Source organism: Oryctolagus cuniculus, chromosome 17 (genome assembly GCF_051225735.1).
Source record: "Oryctolagus cuniculus isolate XC-2025 breed Fujian yellow rabbit chromosome 17, ASM5122573v1, whole genome shotgun sequence".
NCBI lineage: Eukaryota > Metazoa > Chordata > Mammalia > Lagomorpha > Leporidae > Oryctolagus > Oryctolagus cuniculus.
The window spans coordinates 15,777,181-15,799,786 of record NC_142883.1 but is presented as its reverse complement, the minus strand read 5'-3'; the positions used below and the strand labels follow the sequence as shown (position 1 = coordinate 15,799,786).

At 50.0% G+C, this 22,606-nt stretch overlaps 1 protein-coding gene and 1 long non-coding RNA gene across 4 annotated transcripts in view; one reads left to right on the top strand and one right to left on the bottom strand.

The window, feature by feature from the left end:
- The window catches only part of MARCHF10 (membrane associated ring-CH-type finger 10), an 84,225-nt gene that overhangs the window by 42,144 nt on the left and 19,475 nt on the right, over positions 1 to 22,606 (bottom strand). The gene's annotated exons all lie outside the window — the stretch shown is intronic.
- Positions 7,007 to 22,534, top strand: LOC138846048 (uncharacterized). 2 transcript variants are annotated; one of them, XR_011383433.2, is made up of 3 exons: positions 7,007 to 7,230; positions 14,264 to 14,338; positions 22,267 to 22,534. It is a non-coding gene; the product is annotated as an uncharacterized LOC138846048 (long non-coding RNA). The 2 variants fall into 2 exon arrangements; XR_011383434.2 differs by lacking the exons at positions 7,007 to 7,230; positions 14,264 to 14,338 and adding an exon at positions 17,894 to 21,513.

Here is a 22,606-nt window from a genome sequence, read left to right as displayed (position 1 = left end):
GTGTTGATCTTGCTCATCCTTCCTCCTGACAGTCGTGACACTTTAATTTCACAGGCTCCTGACTCGGGCGAATACTCTGAATAGCTCTGAATGATTGGGTGCAATGTCAGACACACTGAACTCTTAGAAAGTCCCCCACTTGTCAGTCTGCCACAAAGAAGTCTCTATAAATCAGCAGGTGGACAGATCCCTACCCACCAATGCCATAAATCAGTTTTTACGTGTCGGGTTTGGGTAGAGCTGACAAACACACATAATTATTGTCTGCTGTCCATTTGCAGAACCACCCCCCCCCACACACACACACAGGAAGGGGCAGGATGAGTGCCCGGCATCAGCAGTGGCCCTGTGGAGTCTGCAACTTCATAGCAGTCCCAGACAAGCAGCCTTGGCCAGCAGTCCTTGGGCACCTGCCACCCACATGGGAGATCTGGATGGAGTTCCAGGCTCCTGGCTTTGGCCTGGCCCAACCTGGGCCATTGCAGCCATTTGGGGAGTAAGCCAGCAAATGGAATATATCCCTCTTTCTCTTTCTCTTTCTCTTTCTCTTTCTCTTTCTCTTTCTCTTTCTCTTTCTCTGTGTTGCTTTTCCCTTTAATTAAATAAATAAATCTATTTTAAAAATAAAAGGAAATGTGGGAAAATGTTAATTATGATGCCTAATACTGTCATTCTAACTGGGCCCTGGAAGTCATAGTCCTAGAATTGGGTTCCAAGAACAATAGGAGTGAGCATGGGTTGGGATTTCTTCCACAAACTTCCCAACACAACCAGCTGGCGTTAGTGGGCCAAGTCTGCTCACACAGGGCCTGCCCGTCGGCCTTTGTTTCCAGCCAGCAGAAAGGTGGGACAGAGGCTCTGGCTGAGACCACCAGCACCTGTGACCACAGCACCAGGAACAGGTGTCTGCCATTAGTGGGCCCATCCCTGTCACCTCCACCCAGAGCTGGAGGTCATTCCTTGCCTAGGCAGAGGTGAGCAGGGAGGAGTCAGCAAGGAAACGCCTGCGGGTGGGACGTGAGGCTGAGCTGACCCCCCTCCCCTCATTAGGCTTCCAGCCAAAGGGGCGCCGGACAGCCTGGGCTATGAAAGGCTGCCTCCTAGGAGTGGGGCTGTGTTCCAGCTCCATCTCTCTCTGATTCCTGCTTCCATCAGCCTTGGTTCCACCAGCCTTGGTTCCAGGAGAGCCTAGAAACTACAAGAGAAGCACATGTTTGGTCGGCGGGAACTGAAGCCATAATGGCCAGACCTATCATGCGCACACTGTGTGGGTGTGCAAGGGAGCTCTTCCTGCTAGCCTGAGTCATCCTAAATAATCACTGCTACTTTGTGGTCTTTATTCACAGCCTCTTGCCATCTCAGCCGTTCTCACCCACCCTCTCTCCCAAAAACTCAGGGGTTCATCTAGCAGAATGAGCCTTGGATGGGTATTGAAGATTTTGGAACCCAGCTCCCCGGAAGTGAATCCTGGCTCTTGCCTGAAGTAATACTGTGTGACACTGGGTTCATTCATTTCTCTGCAACTCAAATGTCCTCATCCAGGAGCAGCAGTAGATCTTTTGGTGTGGATTAATGTATATTAATTAGTTAGGAGCATATCTTTTGTGAGGATTAAATGAGCTAAGATATGTATATAGCCCTTACAACAGCGCTATATCCACATAACACAGTGAGTGCCACGTATGTGTTGGCTTTTGTAATTAGCCATTCATGTCCAGCCAACTTTTGTACATTAACTGCCCACTGTTGAAATCAAAGACCCCAATCAAAAATCCTATCGAATTTCATCTATTTTAAAAAGGTATGAACGGTGAGGTGGGTCAGGTCCTGCCCTGGACTCTGACTTCTTCTCCAGGCCACTTCATTTACAATAATCATAAATAACCAGCAGAAAAGTCTATAGTCTTAAGAAAACATGGTGCAAATTTCTTTCAGACAATAAAGCTCTTGTGGCCAATATTTAACAGCATTTACAGATTATCAAACGGTAGTAATTAAACATTTTGACTCAATTTTGATTTAGAAATTTTGTCTTTTCCTCCTGTAATTTTGAAAATTGCAATGTTCATACATTCCTAAGCTGATATGTCACACGGAGGTGGAGGCAACATCACACAGCATTCCTTCAGACAGAGAAAACCAGCTTTATATTTCAAAATCAAAGCCTGGAGCAGCAGAAGCAAAAACAAACATCCCAACCTATCTGACATAAGATGATATTTTAAGTTCTCTATTGGGAATTTGATGAAAGTCCTAATAAAACCCTGCTAACTACCATAAGTTATCAACAAAATCACTAAGTATTTTCTGGAGTGCTGTTGTTTTTGTATTTAAGGTTTTCCAATGGTTCCCAACTTGGTCTTTGGTCATGATACATGATAAAGTGGGGCTTTGCCCAGGGCTAGGCATGCTCACAAGCAAGATGGAACCCAGTCTCTCATCTGTCCCCTTAGACAACACATCCTTGCCGGCCTTTAGGGTTAACCACTTATCAAAAGGAATCCACTGAATTGAGGGAGGGTAGAGTTGGCTCTACTAGGTTCTAATTACCAGACTCAAAAAGTCATTTGCTTCTCCCATAGATAAAACCCTGTTGGCCGGCGTTGCCGGAGGGGTTTGTTTAGCGAAATTCCAAGTCTGGGGCAGAAGGTAATCCCTCAGACTTACAGAAGCCCCCTTGGCCACCATAAAAATTCCCCAAAAAACACCGCATTGCTGACCAGTCAAAGGAAGATCGTGGGCTCCAGCGACCAGCCAGGAACCTGGACACGAGCTGAGCACGCACTTCTCAGCTCCAATTTCAATCGATAAGAACCTTCACCCCAACTCCATGGGGAGCCTAGGAATTAATCGACAGCTGCCCAGCTCCTTGCTCTGCGCTTTGCGAACAGATACCTGACTTCTTCCACCGCGCCGATGCCAGGGATTTGCTTGCTGAGCACACGGCGAGTGGATCCAGGTTGGGGGGCTCTATGGCAACGCCTCCAATTAGTTTGTGGGCTCCTTCTGCAACACAATTTCAGGGAACGCCTCACGCTGGGGAGAGGAGGGACTTCGGGGGGCAAAGTGAGTACTACTGAGCGCGGAAGTACTGAGCACCGTGCGAGGGGTCAAGTCAGAGCTCCTGCAAGGCGCACACGCAGGGCTGGGGCGTGGGATGCATCTCCCTGGGGAGGCGAAAAGGACTAGATTTTTTTAAACTGGGACCTAACAACTTTGAGTCTGAAATGGGAAGGTGACAATGAAGACAGATGATCAGAAGAGCAAGTCGGCTAAAGCAGCCAGGGACAAAAAAGGCTGGAAGTTGTTTTCCGGCTCTTGCCTCATGGCTCCTTTGCAAGACCCAGGAACCCGGTTCTCAGCCGGCGTGCCACCCCCGCCCCTCCCCGAGCTGCGCTGCCAGATCCCGACGGCTGTGCAGGAAACCCAAAGTCTGCCCCGGGTTGCGGGGTCGGGGGTGGGAGGCTGAGCGGGGCGGATCGGGGCACGCTTGCTGTGAAGCCGAGGAGAGAGCGAGGTGTGGGGAGAAGTCTGCTTGTTTCCTACATGCAGCACATCTCAGGAGATTACGCAAGAGCAAGATGGAGGCAGCGAACCTTGACAGACAGAGACAACACGGGCAGGGTGACCAGGTGCAGACGAGTGCCCGCTGAGCGCCGTGCCCGACGCGCGCGTCCACACTGTGCCTCACACACCGAGAGCCTCAGGGCAGCGAGGGCAGCTTGTACAGACAGCGTTGGAGGACCGGCGCCTTCACACAGCGCGTGTGAGCCTGCTCGACACCCAGGGTTGCTGCAGCTCCAAACGGGCCGCGCTTTCTCCTGTCCAGAAAAACTCTAGGGGCAGCCACAGAAAAACTTTGGGGGTGCCACAGTTGCACCCTTGACTAACAATACGGGACAAGGATCTGCAGCCAGACAGCTGCTGACCCTCATTTGCCTCCCCGCCCCGACCACGTGGCAGCAAGTGGGGCTGGGTCAGACCCGGACCGGCACTAGAAGCCTTTGTTCTCCATTTTGTCACGAGTCAGCCGGTCCGCCGTGCGCATCCACGACCCCGGCCCCTGTCTCTGTCCGCCGTGGAGCGCTGTAGCGAGCTCTCAGCTGCCCCCAGTCTCCTCCCGATTCTCACGCTTGCAGACTGGACTGGCCCAGCCGGACGCTGGGACCTCACAGCACCCGCGGCCTTGGGGGTCTGAGTCTTCTCAGAATTGCTGTGCGGTCTGCGCTTGCATGGAGAGGCAAGTGGGACGGAGGACTCGCTTCCCGGTTGTTGTCCATCACAGGGAGGCAAGCCCCTGGTCACACGTGCGGCGGGCCTTCTGACATCTGCAGGGTATTTCTCACGCGGCAAGGCGTGCTGCAGAAATCACCGAGCAACTGACGCGGGCGGGGTGACCACATTCCCGTGCTCTGGGTTTCTTGCTACTGGGGACACCGTGTACAATGTTCTCTGGCTGTGGCAGGGGAGGGACTCCACGTGGTGGGCAGTGGGGAAGGCAGCGGGCTGTGGCTGGCCAGAAGACACTGGATTTGAAAAATCTGAGCACGGAGAGGCAGGGCCGAGTGGCACACTGAGATGCCCTCGGGTGGGTCGTTTTCCGTGGGGTTTTGCTAGTTCTCCCCTTCGCCCTTCATTTGCACTCATATTCTTTTAGCTGAGAGGAGCCCCCGAGCTCAGAGGGTGTGCGGGCTCGGCCACCAGGCCCAGCTGCTCCCTGCAGCCGCCCCCTCGAGGTCACAGGGCGCGGGAGGCAGGGGAGGAGCACCGTCTGCACCCACACCATCTCCACCTCCAAGCTGGGCGCCGCGAGGGACGCCAGAACCAGAGGCTGGCAGCTGGAGAGACCACCTGAGCATCTTACTAGCAGAATGCAAAACGACATTGAATAAGTGACCAGTGAGGTCACAGGGAAGCCCTGAGATGCGAGGGTGAGGGAAGAAGGTGGTGTGCGCTGGGGCTCCCCTGGGCTCCGGCTAAGCTGGAGACGGCAGGGGAGCCAAGGCGCAGAGGGAGTGGACCCCGCAGGCAAGATTCCCGGATAGAGAGGTGAGTGGCCAGAGCAGGGGTGGGGGTGGGCAAGGGGAGTCAGACTGGGGAGCCCTGAGATTCCAGACAGGTTTGAGAGTCAGTGGGATAGAGAATGGGGTCCGGTGGAAGCTTCCAGAGTGGGGAAATGCTTGGCGTGGGACTGAAGATTTGCTTGTGTATTTCTGCCAGAAGCAGAAAACAAAGACGTCTTGCAATTTGCCCATGAAATGATCTCTCTGTTGTCCCAATGGTTATTTTTGTAAAGTGCAATTCTTTCCTTTATTACAAAAGAAATGCATGCTCATAATGGAAAAATAAAGGCAAGCATAAAGAAGAGAACATTTAAAGCATCCAAAATCCACTGACCTTGAAATAAACACTGTTAACAGGTTGGTCTGCGTTCTTTCAGACCCTTTTCAGGGCTGTGAAGGAGCCACACATACACCCCCCTCCGCCCCGTCCCTGCCCCAGCTGCAGGAACCGGAATGCGGATGCCGCCTGGCCAGGTGAGTGCGAGCAGAGGACATGTGCGACCTGCTTCAGGGGGAGTCTCGGGCCCCACACGCTACACCTCCGCCTGCCCAAGGTCACGTCCAGCAACCTGGCATCAGCCTGACCCCCTGAAAGTCTGTGTGGAGAAGCAGCGTCTGCAGCCGGACTGGCCCACGTGCGAGACACAAACCTCCATCTTGATCGAGCCATTGCGGTCCTGGTCCCTCTGCTACAGCAGCTCACATGTCCTAACACACATGACCTAACAAACATACATGATCTAACATACATGACCTAGTGCATGCAGGTGTATAAGCTCACGGGTACAGAAGCAGAACTGTCCCACACAGATCGTGTCACTTACACTGCAGTGATAACTTTCTGTGAATTTTTTCAACCTTAATTTGAAATTTTCCAAACCTACAGAGTTGAAAACTAGTACAAGGAATACCTATTACCCTTACCACTGCCAGTTCTCTCACACACTATATGTGTGTGTGTGTTTGTGGGGGGTTAAAGATTTATTTTTGTTTACTTGAAAGGCAGAGTTACAGAAAGAGAAAGAGAGAGAGGTCTTCCATGCACTGGTTCACTCCCCAGATGGCCAGAGCTGGGTTGGTCTGAAGCCAGGAGCCAGGAGCCAGGAATCTCTTCCAGTTCTCCCACATGGGTGCAGGGGCCCAAGCACTTGGGCCATCCTCTACTGCCCTCCCAGGCACATTAGCAGGGAACTGGATCAGAAGTGGAGCAGCTGGGACTCAAACCGGCGCCCATAAGGGATGCTGGCACTGCAGGCGGCAGCTTTACCGGCTATGCCACAGCACTGGCCCCAGTTCTTCTGAACAATTGCAAAGTGACCAGACTTCATGACTTTTTATACCTAAATACTTCAACATGCATTTCCTATCAAAACAGACATTCTCTCACAAGACGACAATGCCGTCCTTCTCCTGCCTAAGAAATGTGATAGTCTCGTGATGTGGCCTAACGTTCAGAGCACAGCCAACGCCGTCATCCCCAGGCGTCCTTCCGGCTATTTGTCTGCACTGATGACCATCCAGCCACCTGCACTGCAGACAGTTATCTTGCCTCTTTATCTTTTCATCTAGGATAGTCCTCTGACCTTTTCTGCTTAATTTTTAAGACCATTTTGAAGAGCTCCGGTAGCTGTTCTGTAGAATATCTATGTTCTGACTTTGAATTTTTCCTCATAATAAAGTTCAGGGCATCACGTCCAGTGCAAACATCCCATCATCGGCGTGGCGAGCTTCCTTACACTGCCACCTCGGCAGGTGCACGGCTGGGCTGTCCATACCGGCAGTGCTGTGTTTGCTCCCCAGGGTGAGGCAGTGACCACGGGACCTTTCCGGCAGGAAGGCCCTCTGCCCCTCCCCAGTTAGCAGGTGGCAGCGGCGGGGGTGGGGGTGGGGTGACGCCTTGACACTGAGCAGCCTCTGCAAAACACCGTCCTGCCCAGTGACTGGCAGCCGGCGACACGCTTTGCCTGATCTACTGCTGTCACCTTTCTTCTCTAAAGAAGCGCCTTCCCTCCCCTCCTTATCTTTTCTTCATTGTCTCTGTGATCTCCAGGACATGTTTTATGCAATGACTTCATCAACTTTTTGATGCTCAAATTGTACCAAAAGTGGTGAGTGGGCGTCTACCCAAGCTGGCTTTTGACTAAGGCTCTGAACACTTTGCTTTCTGGTGAGTAAAATATCCTCATCTCGCCTTGTACTTTACCCTCCTGAAACCTGGAACCAGATACTTTCACCAAGAAACTCTGGTTCTCTTCAATTCAGAAATCGCAATCTGTGTGCTAGGCTTGCTCATTGCTACTTGGGTGGTGTTGGTTATCAGCCTTTTCAGTGGAATGAATTAGAAACGTGTATTTTAAAAATCACGAATTCAGCAATATTTCTGAGTAAAATTTAATATTGTGGAATTTTGCGTTCTTTTATATTTTATCTTTTTCTATTATTTAAAATATTTATTCCTTAATTATGTTAATATATTATATTGCAATATATATACTGCAATACATACAATATTTTCAGAATTGTAGTATAAATATTACTTTAAGAATAAACTCACTAAATATTACTTCTTTGAAGCTGTCTTTGTCTTTATAATGCATTCCTCATTTATGAACATCATAATTATTTCTCTTGGTCATGTTGGTTGCTAAGAGCACTTAGATGAATATCCTTGTATCTTTATGTGTATTTTAATTATTTCTTTAAGTGCTGCAAAGAGGGAATTTACATGGATTAAAGTCATCACAAAGATTTAAATTTTCTATTCTCATGTTATATTCCAGAGTAGCATATTAATTTACATTTTTTGGTTGAGATGAGAATGTCAGTTTCTATCTAACTTTTCTGGTAATTATCTTTCTTTTAAAAAGGCTTCATCATTTTGAGAGAAAATTATAACTTTAATCCGAAATTTATATGTAATTCTAATTTAATGAATACATGGATTGATTTATTTATCTCATGTATTTAAAATGTATATTCTATGTCTTTCTAAAATGGGCCTCAAATGGCTTAGAAAGTTGGGACAGCAGTTAAGACACCACCAGGGAGGCCCGCATCCCGTGTTAGAGCGCCTGGGTCCAGTCCTGGCCCTCTGCCCATTCTAGCGAATGCAGCCCCTGAGAGGCAGCAGGGGGTGCCGAGGAGCTGGGTCCTAGAGGCCAGGGGATTAAGATGGCGGAGAAGAGAGGGAGCTCGCTGCTATAGTCCAGGAGAAGACGGTTTTAAAACTCAGAGAGAGCGCAGTCTCAGAGAAGAGTCAGGGAGAAAACCGCAGAGGAAACCACGCAGACTGGAGGGACCCAGCAGACCTATGTGGAGGGTGAGGGCGCCCACGACTCAGGACCAAGTCAGTAAAATTAGAGATGAAAAAGGAAATGTAACAACAGACAGCACGGAAATAAAAAGAATCACCAGAAATTACTACAAAGAGCTGTACGCCAGCAAACTGGGAAACCTAGAAGAAATGGATAGATTCCTGGACACATACAACCACCCTAAATTGAGCCATGAAGACACAGAAAACCTGAGCAGATCCATTACTAAGACAGAAATTGAATCAGTAGTAAAGACCTTCTCAATAAAGAAAAGCCCAGGACCAGAAGGCTTCACTGCTGAATGCTACCAGACATTTAAATAACTAACTCCCAGACCGGCGCTGTGGCGCAGTGGGTTAAAGCCCTGGTCTGAAGCACTGGTATCCCATACAGGCGCAGGTTCTAGCCCCAGCTGCTCCTCTTCTGATCCAGCTCTCTTCTGTGGCCTGGGAAAGCAGTAGAAGATGGCCCAAGTCCTTGAGCCCCTGCACCCACATGGGAGACCCAGAAGAAGCTCCTGGCTCCTGGCTTCGGATTGGCGCCACTCCTGCCATTGTGGCCATCTTGGGAGTGAACCAGTGGATGGAAGACCTCTCTCTCTGTCTCTACCTCTCTCTGTAACTCTGTCTTTCAAATAAATAAAATAAACCTTTAAAAAAATAGAAGAACTCACTCCAATTCTTCTCAAGTTATTGAAAACAATTGAAAGGGAGGGAATCCTCCCAAATTCTTTCTATGAATCCAGCATCACCTTAATTCCTAAACCCGGAAGACACAACAGAGAAAGAGGACTACAGACCAATTTCCCTGATGAACATAGACACAAAAATCCTCCAAAAAAAATTCTAGCCAATCGAATCTAACAACACATTAGAAAGATCATTCATCTGGACCAGGTGGGATTTATCCCGGTATGCTGGGATAGTTCAACATCCACAAAACAATCAAAGTGATCACATTAACAAACTGAAAACAAAAACCATATGATTATCTCAATAGATGCAGAGAAAGCATTTGATAAAATTCAACTTCCTTTCATGATGAAAACTCTAAGCAAATTGGGTATAGAAGGAACATTCCTCAACACAATCAAGGCAATTTATGACAAACCCACGGCCAGCATCCTATTGAATGGGGAAAAGTTGGAAGCCTTTCCAGCTGAGATCCAGAACCAGACAGGGATGCCCACTTTCACCACTGCTATTCAATACAGTCCTGGAAGTTTTAGCCAGAGCCATTAGGCAAGAAAAAGAAATCAAAGGGATACAAATTGGGAAGGAGGAAGTCAAACTATCCCTATTTGCAGATGACATGATTCTATATAGAGGGGATCCAAAAGACTCCACCAAGAGACTACTGAAACTCATACAAGAGTTTGGTAAAAGTAGCAGGATATAAAATAAATACACAAAAATCAACAGCCTTTGTATACACAGACAATGCCAAGCTTAGAATGAACTTCTAAGAACAATCCCATTCACAATAGCTACAAAAAAAAAAAAAAAAATCAAACTCCTTGGAGTAAATTTAACCCAGGATGTCAAAGATCTCTACAATGAGAATTACAAAACATTAAAGAAAGAAATAGAAGATACAAAAAATGGAAAAATGTTCCATGTTCACAGATTGGAAGAATCAATATCATCAAAATGTCTACTCTTCTGAAAGCAATTTACAGGTTCAATGTGATACCAATCAAAATACCAAGGAAATTCTTCTCAGATATAGAAAAAATGAAGCAGGAATTCATATGGAAACACAGGAGACTTCGAACAGCTAAAGCAATCTTACACAACAAAAACAAAGCCAGAGGCATCACAATACCAGATTTCAAGACATCCTACATGGCAGTTATAATAAAAACAGCCTAGTACTGGTATGAAAACAGATGGATAGACCAATGGAACAGAATAGAAATGCCAGAAATCAATCCGAGCATCTACAATCAACTTATATTTGACCAAGAACCTAAACCCAATCCCTGGAGCAAGGACAGTCTTTTCAACAAATGGTGCTGGGAAAACTAGATCTCCACATGCAGAAGTATGAAGCAAGACCCCTAACTTACTCCTTACACAAAAATCCATTCAAATGGATTAAAGACCTAAATCTATGACCTGATACCATCATATTAGTAGAGAATATTGGGGAAACCCTGGGAGATGTTGGTACAGGCAAAGACTACAGAGGCACAAGCAATTAAAGCCAAATTTTTAAAAAATTTTGACAGGTAGAGTTATAGACAGTGAGAGAGAGAGACAGAGAGAAAGGTCTTCCTTCCATTGGTTCACTCTCCAAATGGCCGCAATGGCCGGAGCTGCGCCAACCCGAAGCCAGGAGCCAGGTGCCTCCTCCCAGTCTCCCACGTGGGTGCAGTGGTCCAGGCAGTGGGCCGGCCTAAAGTCAAAATTAATAAATGAGATTACATCCAATTGAGAAGCTTCTGTACTGCAAAATAAACACTCAGGAAAGTGAAGAGGCAACCAATATAGTGGAAAAAATCATTTGCAAACTATGCAACTGATAAAGGATTACTAACCAGAGTATACAAAGAGATCAAGAAACTCCACAATAACAAAACAAAAAACCCAGTTAAGAGATAGGCCAAGGATTTAAACAGGCATTTTTTCAAAAGAGAAAATCTAAATGGCCAACAGACACATTAAAAAATGATCAGGATCACTAGATGTCAGGGAAATGCAAATCAAAACCACAATGTTTTACCTCACCCCAGTTTGAACAGCTTTCATACAGAAACCAACAAACAACAAATGCTGGTGGGGATGTAGGGGGAAAGGTACCCTAATCCACTGTTGGTGGGAACGTAAACTGGTAAAACCACTATGGAAGACAGTTTGGAGATACCTCAGAAATCTGAATATAGACCTACCATATGACTTTGCCATCCCACTCCTGGGAATTTACCCAAGGGAAATGAAATCAGCATATGAAAGAATTATCTGCACCCCATGTTTATTACAGCTCAGTCCACCATAGATAAGGCATGGAATCAACCTAAATGGTTGTCAACTGAAGACTGGATAAAGAAATTATGGGATATGTACTCTATGGAATACTATATAGTGGTTAAAAATAATGAAATCCAGTCATTTGCAACAAAATGGATTAACCTGGGAAACATCATACTTAATGAAATAAGCCAATCTAAGAAGGGCAAATACCATATGTTCTCCCTGATCTGTGATACTAGAACACCTAAAAGGAAATCTGTAGAAGTGAAATTGATACTTTAAGAAGCAATGACTTGAATAACCCTTTTCTTGACTATCAAGGAACAGTTCTTTCTTTCTTTCTTTTTCTTTCTCTTATTCATACTATTTTTGAGCTCTTAACATAGTTAATCATATGTGTACAAAGTCAATTGAAAATAGATCTCAGTATAAAATAAGAGTGGGAATAAGAGAGGGAGGAGGAAGTTTGTACCTGTAAAGCTGTATAGCTCTGCATACATTCCTACAGGCTTACTTCTAAGGAGGCAGTTTAAAATCTTGTTGTAGGACCCCAAATCCTATTAAGCTGGGTGGTAAAAATGCCATCTTAAGTGTTAACATGGCCATATTAAGTGTTAAAGTGATCATATAGATAGGATTAAGTGTTAAAGTGGTCATATAAATAAGATCAATTGTCTGGCAATAATAATAAATGTAATTAAAAGGGAGAGATTGTTCCAACAGGGAAGCAGTCTACATAGGAGACTCATAGAATGACAATTGTTTTAAATAGCACCCTGACCTCAGAATCAGCCCTTAAGGCATTCTGGTCTGGCTGAAAATCCCATGAGATCATTTCAGGCATGGAAAGCCAAGACACTGTGGCAAAAAATTATCCTACATGAAGGATCTCTGTGAGTGAGACCCCAGTGGAAAGAAGCGGCCATCAAAGAAGGATGTGCTTTTCTCTGAAAGGAGGAGCAAACTTCCACTTTGCTTATGGCCTTGTCTAAATACTGACGGAGTTTGTGAATTTAAAAGGCTTCTGCTGGTGCTGCGGCTCACTAGGCTAATCCTCTGCCTGAGCGCTGGCACCCCGGGTTCTAGTCCCGGTCGGGGCGCTGGATTCTGTCCCGGTTGCCCCTCTTCCAGGCCAGCTCTCTACTGTGGCCCGGGAGTGCAGTGGAGGATGGCCCAAGTGCTTGGGCCCTGCACACCATGGGAGACCAGGAGAAGCACCTGGCTCCTGCCTTCAGATCAGCGCGGTGCGCCAGCCGCGGCAGCCATTGGAGGGTTAACCAACGGCAAAGGAAGACCTTTCTCTCTGTCTCTCTCTCTCTCACTGTCCACTCTGCCTGTAAAAAAAAAAAAAAAAAAAAAAAAAAAAGGCTTCCATAGCCTAGGCAGCTCATGCAAGAGCCTTGGGTGATCACTGAAGTCATACATTAGAGTGTTAATTGTTAAATTAACAAGAGTCACTGTGCACTAACTTCCCATGCAGGACCTCTGTCCTCAAGGAGTTGTATTATGAGAATTAATTGTAAAACTTGTTCTCAAACAGTTTATGTGTGTGTGTGTGTGTGTGCAAATTGTTGGAATCTTTACTTAGTATACAGTTGGTCTTCTATGTATAAAGTTAATTGAAAATGAATTTTAATGGAAAATGGGACTGGGAATAGGAGAGGGAGGAAGTGGTGGGGTGGGAAGATGGGTATGGTGGGAAGAATCACTATATTCCTAAAGTTATACTTATGAAATTTGTACTCATTAAATAAAATATTTCTTTGGGGGGACAAAAAGGAGTTGGGTCCTTGCCACCCAATGGGGACCTGAATTGATTTCCTGGCTCCCAACTCCAACCTGGCCCAGCCCCAGTTGTTGGGGTAATTGAGAAGTGAGCAGGAGATGGGAGGTGTCTCTGGGCTGTCGCCTGTCTCCCAAATGAAATAAATAAGGAAGAAAGTTGAACGCAAAGGAAACAGTGAAAGTGGAACAAGGGTCAGATGTTTGGTCCAGTGGTTAAGAGCTCAGTTGGGAAGCCTGAATCACACATTGGAGTGCTTGGGTTTGGTGCCCTACCCTGCTCCTGGCTCCAGATTCCTGCTGATGCAGACCCTGAGAGGCAGGGGTCCTATCACAAGTGACTAGGACCCTGCCACCCATTCGGAAACTGGGCTGAGTTCGTGACTCCTGGCTTCAGCCCCTGGCCTGGGGCAGGAGCAAGCATTTGGACAGCGAATCAGTGAACAGGAGCTTGTTCTTTTCCCTCTCTCTGCCTCACTTTTCTAATTAATTGATTGACTCATTTAAAAACACTACTGCTCCAATTAAGTTTTAAAACATGGAACTAGACACGGCAAAAATCTATGGTGAAAACACTCAGAACAGAGGGGAGCATAGGGAACTCCATGGCGTGATGGAAACTCAGTGGGGGCTGTGTTACCTGGGTGTATGTTGCTGTCAAATCTCATTGAAGATTTGTACAATTCACTGTAAAATGTTTATCTCTAAAACAAAATCTGAAAAAGCAGAATGAACAATCAAAAGCACAGGACCATGAACAAATAGCTCTGTGTGCAAGCCGGAGTGTTTAGGGATGCGGAGTACCAATGTCTGCATCTTACTTTGAAATGCATAAAACACCCATGTTGGATCAACGGATGCATGGACAGAAAGATCAACTAGGGATAAAACAAAGACAGCAAAACATCACCAGTGACGGCGAACAGCTGGTGGGCATAGGCACACTCACCGCACAGTTCCCAGCCCTGCTCTGCGTGTGTGGAAGCTTCCACACTAAAACATGTGGGGAACGGGAGCGCAATACACATGTGCAGATCTTGTAGGTGCGGGAGGGACTCGGTTCTTTGTGGGGACACGGCTTAGTTTCCTCTTGCATGGCTAATAATAAACATTTATTTCATTATTTCATTAGATTAGAATTGTTCCCATCCCAGTATCACCTAGCAACAACAATGGCCCGACATCAGTACAAGAAAGTCAATACAAGGTAAGTGTTGAAAAGAGAGGTCTTATCTTACACTTGGGGCTTTAGGGTAGAATGCAAAGTTATACTGACAAGGAACCATCTCAGGAAAGGAAACCCAGCCGTGTGCACTGGGGGTGAGGGAATGATGGGTAAAACAGGACCAAGCCCTTGTAGAGGCTATAGTCGGGGTGTGGAGGTGGATCACGGAGGGGAGAACTCACTACATAAACATACAATGGCAAGAGTCCTGTACTTTAGAAAGGAAACGAAGTACGGACAGCCACAGGAATATGGCGGGTGGGGGGGCGGGGGTCCCGATCTGGGTGGGAGAGGGGCAGCCAGGAGAACGTCTCTGAGGACGGGTAGTGGTCCCAAGGCCTGTGTGCGAGCAGCACAGCGCAGGAAGGAGGCACGGACCCCACAGCTCTTGCTGGCTACACGAGGAATTTTGATCCTCATTCCAAAAGCCACAGAACGCCATGGAAGGGATTTGCCTCAGCAGGGAAGACGAGTGATCTGATTCCACTTGTCAGCATCACTCTGCCCGAGGAATGGAAGAGGGGACGGGCGGGGGCAGGGGTGGGAGTGTGGAGACTGCTTAGGGACCCACTCAGCGCCGGGGCTCAGTGAGGTGGTGCAGGGAAGACGCGCAGAGGGGTTCAAAAGACACTGGGTGAGTGAAGTGGACAGCGCGTGGCGATGAGCTGTGCGTGGCGAGAGAGTGGAAAGACATTGTCAGACGCTGTCCGTGCTGCCCAAAAGGAAGGAGGAGGCCGGGGTGGGGACTTGACTCTGGGCCTGTTGGTCTTTGAGGTGTCCTTTGAGACATCCAAGTGGCGATAGGGAGTAAACAGCTGGTTGGATACTCAGATCTGTAGATCGAAAGCGAGATTGGGACCGGAAATGTTGATCTGAAAGTCAAAGGCAGCTAAGACGTTGGTGGGATAACTTCAGGAGAATGTGTGGAGGGGGGCTTCCTGGGGGCGGGGCATGAACTTGGACGGGAACAACGTTGCACCTTTGTTTTCACCAAGCTCTAACTGAGATCTGAGCACATTCCTCATCTTCGAAGGCAGGCAACAAACCACAGTAGTATTTGCAAGACCTGCGATTTTTGTCACCAATAAAAATCACGGATTTTTCCACATCCTCATTAGATTTGTTGCAGCTGCCTCAGAATACCATTTACACCTATTACTTGTTTTTAATGTGTTAATAAAGAAGCACATGTATAATTGAATCACAAATTGCTAAAAATATTCTGATGACTATTTCCGTAAAAGTGGTTTCCTTTGAAATCTTGTGTTACTTTATGCTTTTGAAAATTTCTTCTGAAAAGGGATCTAGAGAGCACATTATATTGCAAACCAAAGAGGTCGGTGCCCCAAGATGGGACAAAACCCTCGGGTACAGAGAGAGAAGGAACTCCTGGGTCAGAATCCAGGTGGAGATAGATGAGAGGTGAGAATGTGAGACGCTGCCTCTGGGGTCAGGAGTTTGGCCTAGGAGTTAGTATGCTGGCGACCCACATCCGCGCGCCTGGGTTTGGTACCCGGCTGCTCCTAAATCCTGCTTCCGCTGCTGCGGATCCTGGGAGGCAGCAATGACCATGCAAGTCATCATTGGGGCTCCTGCCACCTGTGTGGGAGACTTGGCTGGCCTTCTCTGCTCCCGGATTTGGCTCCACTTAGGGGCCATTGTGGGCACTTTTGAGGAATGAACCAGATGATGAGTCTGCCTCTCAAATAAATAAATAAATGTTAAAAAGAAAAGGATAAACAAGCCCCCTGCAGAGAGCAGGGAGGGGGCACGAGGAGAACAGGAAGAAGAAGTCGCAGCAGCTGAGGGAAGCAGCGAGTGGAGGAGGTGTGGAGGGCGGCCGTGATGTCAGGCGCGGCGGGGGCCGGGAGGGACCTGCTGCATCCACTCACAGAAGTCGCCCGGCAGCGCGCCGCGCCGTGGAGTGACGAGCGCAGACGCCAGATTGGAGTGGGCTGAGCAGCGAGTGGGAGGTGGGGAAGTGGAGTCAGGCAGTGTAAATAATGCTTTTGGGGACTTGGTGAAGGAGAAGAAGCCAGTGGCTGGGGGTGTGGGGAAGAGAGGCGCCGGCTCTGTCTTCTCTTTGGTGCAAGGCCTTGGAGCACAAGGAAATGCAATGGCGCAGGGCTGGAGACACCGGCAGGCCAGGGCAGGACCTGAGGAAGGCAGGGGCCCGGAGCAGGGGACAGGAGGGGGAGGGACAGGACCAGCGGAGGAAGCTTCCGTCTGAGGACCGATGTGGTGCGGGGTGGGAGAGAGAAAGGACAGGAGATTGGGAAGAGGAAGGGTTGAGGAGGACGCGAGAGCTGGCCAGGGAGCTGGATCACACTGAAGCATTCCAGAAGTTGGGGGCACTGAGGGCTCAGTGGCACCATCCTTCCAAGCTGGGTGATTTCTCCCCACTGGTAGCTGGTGGCCCGGATGTGGACCCAGAGACATTGGGTGGGCGGGATTTTCCCAGGCCAGTGTGCACAAAGGACCGAAGGATGCAGGGATTGCTAAGATGGCCAAGCACAGGATCTGGGCTGCCCAGCAAGGAAGTGCCACCACAGAGGGGGCCGGCACAGGGCCAGGGGGAATCAATGGGCCAGGGCCCCAGAGGGGAGCAAGCTGCAGGCAGAGCGGGTGGCCTGCTGGGCCGCAGTGATCCCGTGTTGGGTGACATCACAGTCCCGGGCGTGCCTTCGTGGGCAGGGGTGGCAGCGTGGGATGGAGGAGGGCACTCGTGGTGCAGCAGGGATGAGAGGCCAGGGTGTGGCCGAGATGAGGAGGTGGAGAGATGCAGCCTGCGACGCCTGCCAGGAGGGCTCCCCCGACTGTGGCACGGTGGCAGCAGGCCAGCGGGATGGAACAGAGCGGTGACACAAGGCAGCGCGGTGCTCAGGGACCGGTGTTTCCCAGAGAGCCGGGAGGATGCACTCCTGCCTCTTGTGCTTGATGAGCATGTGTGGCGCCCCCTAGAGGACAGTGCGGCAGGCGCATCCTCAGGGAAGAGCCAGGCTTCCAGGCAAGGCAGGCAAGGGGCGGGAGGAGGGTTTCCTGGCCCCGGGAAGATGGCTCACACCACCTAGATGAACCCATGGGCTCAGCCTCCTCCTCCCCTGCAACGGCCTTGTGCCTCAGCACCCACCCCCCACCCCCCACCCCCCGCCTCGCAGAGCCGCAGGTCTTGCCTGTGACTTAGGATCCCACTTAAAATTTGCATTCCCTGTGAGGTTTTCTCAGGTTTCCCCTCACTTTTAAAACTTATTTCTATTTTTTAAAATTTGAAATGGAAAGAGAGAGAGAGAGATTGGTTTTCTATGGCATGTGGGCATCCCAAGCAGCGACTTAACCATTGCACCAAATGCCTACCCGGTCCACTTGCCTTTTGATCATCTGTTCTCGCATCAGATCCTGGCACAAATAGCAGGTGTGTGTGTGTTAGTTCCCCAACATGGAAACCACCCTGGGGAAGGACATGGCTTACTCAGGACTGTATTCCCATGGCTCCCACCACGGCGTCTTGTGCAAAAAAGTGATTCATAAGGTCTTTATTCTACTTTATTTTCATTTTAAAATTTAATATTTTATTTTAATTGACACATAATCATTGCATTGTGATTTCTTAGAGAATAAAGCATTATAACAACGAAATATAAGTTTTCGTAAGAAATGCTATCCATTGTAAAAATACATTTACCACAGGCATGCACCCGAATGCCACCTTGCAATAGAAAATATTTAAATTTTGACAGCTGGATTTTAATCAGTTTCTAACAGGTTTTTTGGTTTTAAACACTAATTGGAACTAATTTTTTGAGAAGTAGGGAATTTTAATAAAATGCAGTAAAGTGAAGTACACAGCATTACATGGAAAGGAAAAAAAGACATTTTACTATAATCTTCTCTTATGCAATTTTTGAACTACCAAGTCCAATTAACACAGGGAGCTTTTTGGGTCAGAGGCCACCCATTCGTGGCCCCGACAGTGTTGCTGAGCTGGGATAAGAATTGGTGTTTCTATCAACCTGGCCACACAGCAGCATCGCGCTGCGGCAGGGCCAGCGGCTGCCTTGCTTATCTCTTTACAAAGGCAGGACAACTTTCGGGAGGCAGTCGCAATTTGAGCTGACAGTTGCCCCATTTTAATGCCATGCCCTATTTTAAGATTACCTGGTGGAACTCGGCACAGAAACATAGGAGAAATGACGCACTGCTGGCTTTGCCGCAGAGATGGCTGTGACCCGCCCCGCTCCGGGGACGCTGGCGAAGACCCCAGCACCCTGGTTTGCCCACAGGAGGGCCTGCACACCTGTGTTACAGTGAATCACACTCTGATTAAAAAAGGGGTCCCCCACGCAGCGGCCAGCTGCAGCACACCGACCTCCATCACCCAGCACCGGGCGTCCTCAGTTGGCTTCTGCTATTCTGAGCCTCCTCCACCCTCGGAGGCTGCAGCCCAGCCCGCCCCCTGCCTCTCTGTTCTTGCCTACCTGTGAAACAAAAGGAACTGACTCGGAGTTAAAGAAGCCATCTGTCTCTCCGCAGAGGGGAGGCCGGGAAAAAGAATGTTCTATCTGGCCGGCAGTCTGGTCACCAGTTCAGGGGGTTCGGGATGCTGGGTCACAAGCACTGGCCATTGCAGACTGAGAGCCTCACCAAAGCACGGTGCTCATCATCGCTGGCCAGGTCACAGGTCCTGCCCCACTCGAAGCAAGGCGAGAGCCCCACCCCCTGCGGTTGTGTCTTTCTGCACGTGTGCATTGTTGAAACAGTGCAGCTGTCAGCCACAGAATGAAGCCATGAGCACCTGCCACGTGTTAGGCCACGGAGACACAACGCTGTTCCCCAGCTCCCAGCCTAAGGGCGGAGGTAGACCAGCAGACGTCCCCCCCCACCCCGACCCCGTGGTGAACTTGAGCTCAGAAGAGGCTCTGAGAGAGCAATGGAAGGACCTGGCTCACCTGCAGAGCCGAGCAGACACAGCGGTTGGTCGGTTGTGCTGGGCCTGGAGTACCCTGACCCCAAAGACAGTGGGAATTCCCGGAGCACTTTTGATCAAGGAGTGCCATGGTGCAGTTTGCTTCCAGAAGGATCTTTCTTAAATAAGCAGCTTGGGAGGCTGCGTGAAGTAAATGGCCAGGGGAGGGACTGCTACAAGAATCCAGACAGACAGGCTCCTGCAAAGGAAGGTGCTGGGGGACAGAGGAGAGAGAGAGAGAGAGAGAGAGAGAGAGAGAGAGAGAGGCAGCTGGGCTCTGGTGCCTGGCTGCTGCAGAGTGCGAGGAAGAGCAGAGGGAAGAGGCGAGGAGTCTAAGTGAATTTCCAGATATCTGGCTGGGGCAGAACAAGACATTCAGGAAGAGGAACCATGTGCGGGATAGGGTAAAGAAGCACTCGGCAGCCGGCGCCGTGGCTCACTAGGCTAATCCTCCGCCTTGCGGCGCCGGCACCCCGGGTTCTAGTCCCAGTCAGGGCGCTGGATTCTGTCCCGGTTGCCCCTCTTCCAGGCCAGCTCTCTGCTGTGGCCCGGGAGTGCAGTGGAGGATGGCCCAAGTGCTTGGGCCCTGCACCCCATGGGAGACCAGGATAAGTACCTGGCTCCGCAGCGGCCATTGGAGGGTGAACCAACGGCAAAGGAAGACCTTTCTCTCTGTCTCTCTCTCTCACTGTCCACTCTGCCTGTCAGAAAAAAAAAAAAAAAAGCACTCGGCACCTGGAGTCTGAGGTGCGTGCGGGACACACACCGTGACAGACAGAGCCACGGCAGAAATGGCAAACGTACTCCAAGGGAAACTCCCACAGATCCACGCTTGTCAAAGGGGGGGCTTCACACCCGCTCGGGCGGTGCAGGGGCAGAGGTGCGCCACTACGCAGGTGCACCTTGAGGGCGCAGAATCTGCACGGAGTCAGGAGGGCGGCTGGGACAGGCACCGGCCAGGTGCTGCAGGTGACTCACCGTCTCCTGCCTCCCGGGGTGGGGCCTTTGGCAGTGGGAGCTGGTGTGTGTTGTGAGAGAAAGAGAGAGACTTGGCCTGGGGCCACAGGGGAGGCCCCACCCACAGGGGCCCTGACAATGGGCAAGCAGAAGTCGGAGAAAATGCAGAGGGTGACTCATGTCCTAAGCCGTCCTAAGCCTGGGCTGCTCTCCTGCCACGATTCAGGGTGTCAGTGGGTTGACACTGACAGATTAACGGAGAGCAGCCCCCCCCCCCCCCAAACCGTTTGAAAGAGGAGACGCTGACATTTCACAGACGGGAGAGGATGAATACATAGATAATGAAAGGAGTGGTGCAAATACCCCCGGGGCCGGGGAACAACACAAAATGCAAAGGCCCGGCTGAGTCACAGGACAGCTGCCGTTGGCAAGGTGCCGCAGCGGGCAAAGCCCTGGGCTGCGCGGATGGTGCCCGGCCAGCTGCTGGGACGCAGGGCCCCTTCTGACGCAGTGGCGCCTGCTTTGTCTCGCTGTGTGCACTTGACCATAATCCAGAACGGCATTGTCCCCCAGAACATTCAGCAATGATGGACGCGTTCTCTATCGCATGGCCCAGCGTGGTAGCCACCGACTCCAGGTGGCCACTGAGAGCGTGAAACGTGGCTGGTGCCACATAGGAGCTAGATTTGAGTTCATGTGAATGTTACGTTCAGCAGCCACGTGTGGCTGGTGGTCCCTGTCTTGGGTTGCAGGATTCTAGGCCTTTGTTGCCCTCAAGTCAGGGGTTGGGGGGGCACTGTCTTCTGGAGGGGCTGCAGGTGATCAGCAGAGCTTTTGCTGGTTCATTATACTCCCCGCAGTCTGGGTGGATTCTCACGCTGGGTCACGGCCGGGCTCCCGAAGCGGCCCGTGCTTGCTGGGAGGTCTGGGTGACCTCACCGGGGCAAGCCTGGGGCTCAGCCAGCTGCTTCCTGGTACCAGGTGAACCGCCCACGCGGCCTCCTGTGGCGGAGCGCTGGGTCCTTGCGAGCTGCAGTCCAGTATCTAGCTGCTCCTGGCTGATGGGGAACGGCAAGGATCCCATCGCTATTAGCAGAAGCAGCGGTGCTCCGGAAAAACCGGGAGCCGCTCTCCACCTTCTCTGTCACTAAGGAAATGCAGACGCTGCGTCCTCGGCCCTGGGGGCCTGGGCGGCCGCCCCAGGGTGCCCTGCAGCCAGGCTGCGGGGTCCTGGCAGGTGAGAAGGGCCGGTGGTGTGTCTCCACAGAGGCCCGCCGTCCCCACCGGGGCTAGGAAAGCTTGCTGGCTGTCTTCTGCGGGGGAACTCAGGGTTCCTACGGCTTCTTTGGAACATTCGAGAGACGAAATATCCTAGTGCCCTGTCCAGCACGGCAGGCCCTCCAGGCCGGCAGGTGGCCCTGGGCTCTCTGGGAAGGAAGGGAAAGACTACGGGCTTTTTAGTCAACTAAGTTGTCCGGTTTCTGCTTGGTTGTGAGGAATTTCTGCTTCTTCCATGGTAACCACTGGTCTGATTGAACAGTTCCCCACATTGTCCGTGACCCTGAAAAGGGCCTAGAATTCAGTGCCTGCATTGGACTGGCTCTTAGAAGTGTGGCCGGAGAGTGCCTGAGGCAACACAAGGTACCCCGTGCCTGGCTCCTCCGCTTCTGATCCCGCTTCCTGCTAACGCACACCTTGGGCGGCAGCCGTGATGGCTCAAGTACTTGGCTCCCAGGGCCAGAGTTCCTGGCTCCTGATTTGGCCCGGGCACCAGCAAGTAAAAGCCAATGGGCGGGAGCTCTTTGCCTGCCTGTCTCTCTCTCAAGTGAATGAAATAATTAATTTCTTAAAATACAGCTCTAGGGGCAATATAAAAACATTATATTTCTGGGGCTGGCACTGTGGCACAGCGGGTTAAAGCCCTGGCCTGAAGCGCCGGCATCTCATATGGGTGCTGATTCTAATCCTGGCTGCTCCTCTTCCAATCCAGCTCTCTGCTATGGCCTGGGAAAGCAGCAGAAGATGGCCCAAGTCCTCGGACCCCTGCACCCGCATGGGAGACTCCAAGGAAGCTCCTGGCTGGCTCCTGGGTTTGGATCGGCGCAGCTCCGGCCGTTGCAGCCATCTGGGGAGTGAGCCAGCAGACGGAAGACCTCTCTCTCTGTCTCTACCTCTCTCTGTAACTCTGTCTTTCAAATAAATAAAATAAATCTTAAAAGAAAAAAATAAGTAAATAAAATAAAATACAGATCTAGAAATCTGAGAAGTTGCTTTCTCCCCAGAGGTGCTCGCACACCCCGAGGCAGTTTACAAGGTAATCCGTTGAGGCC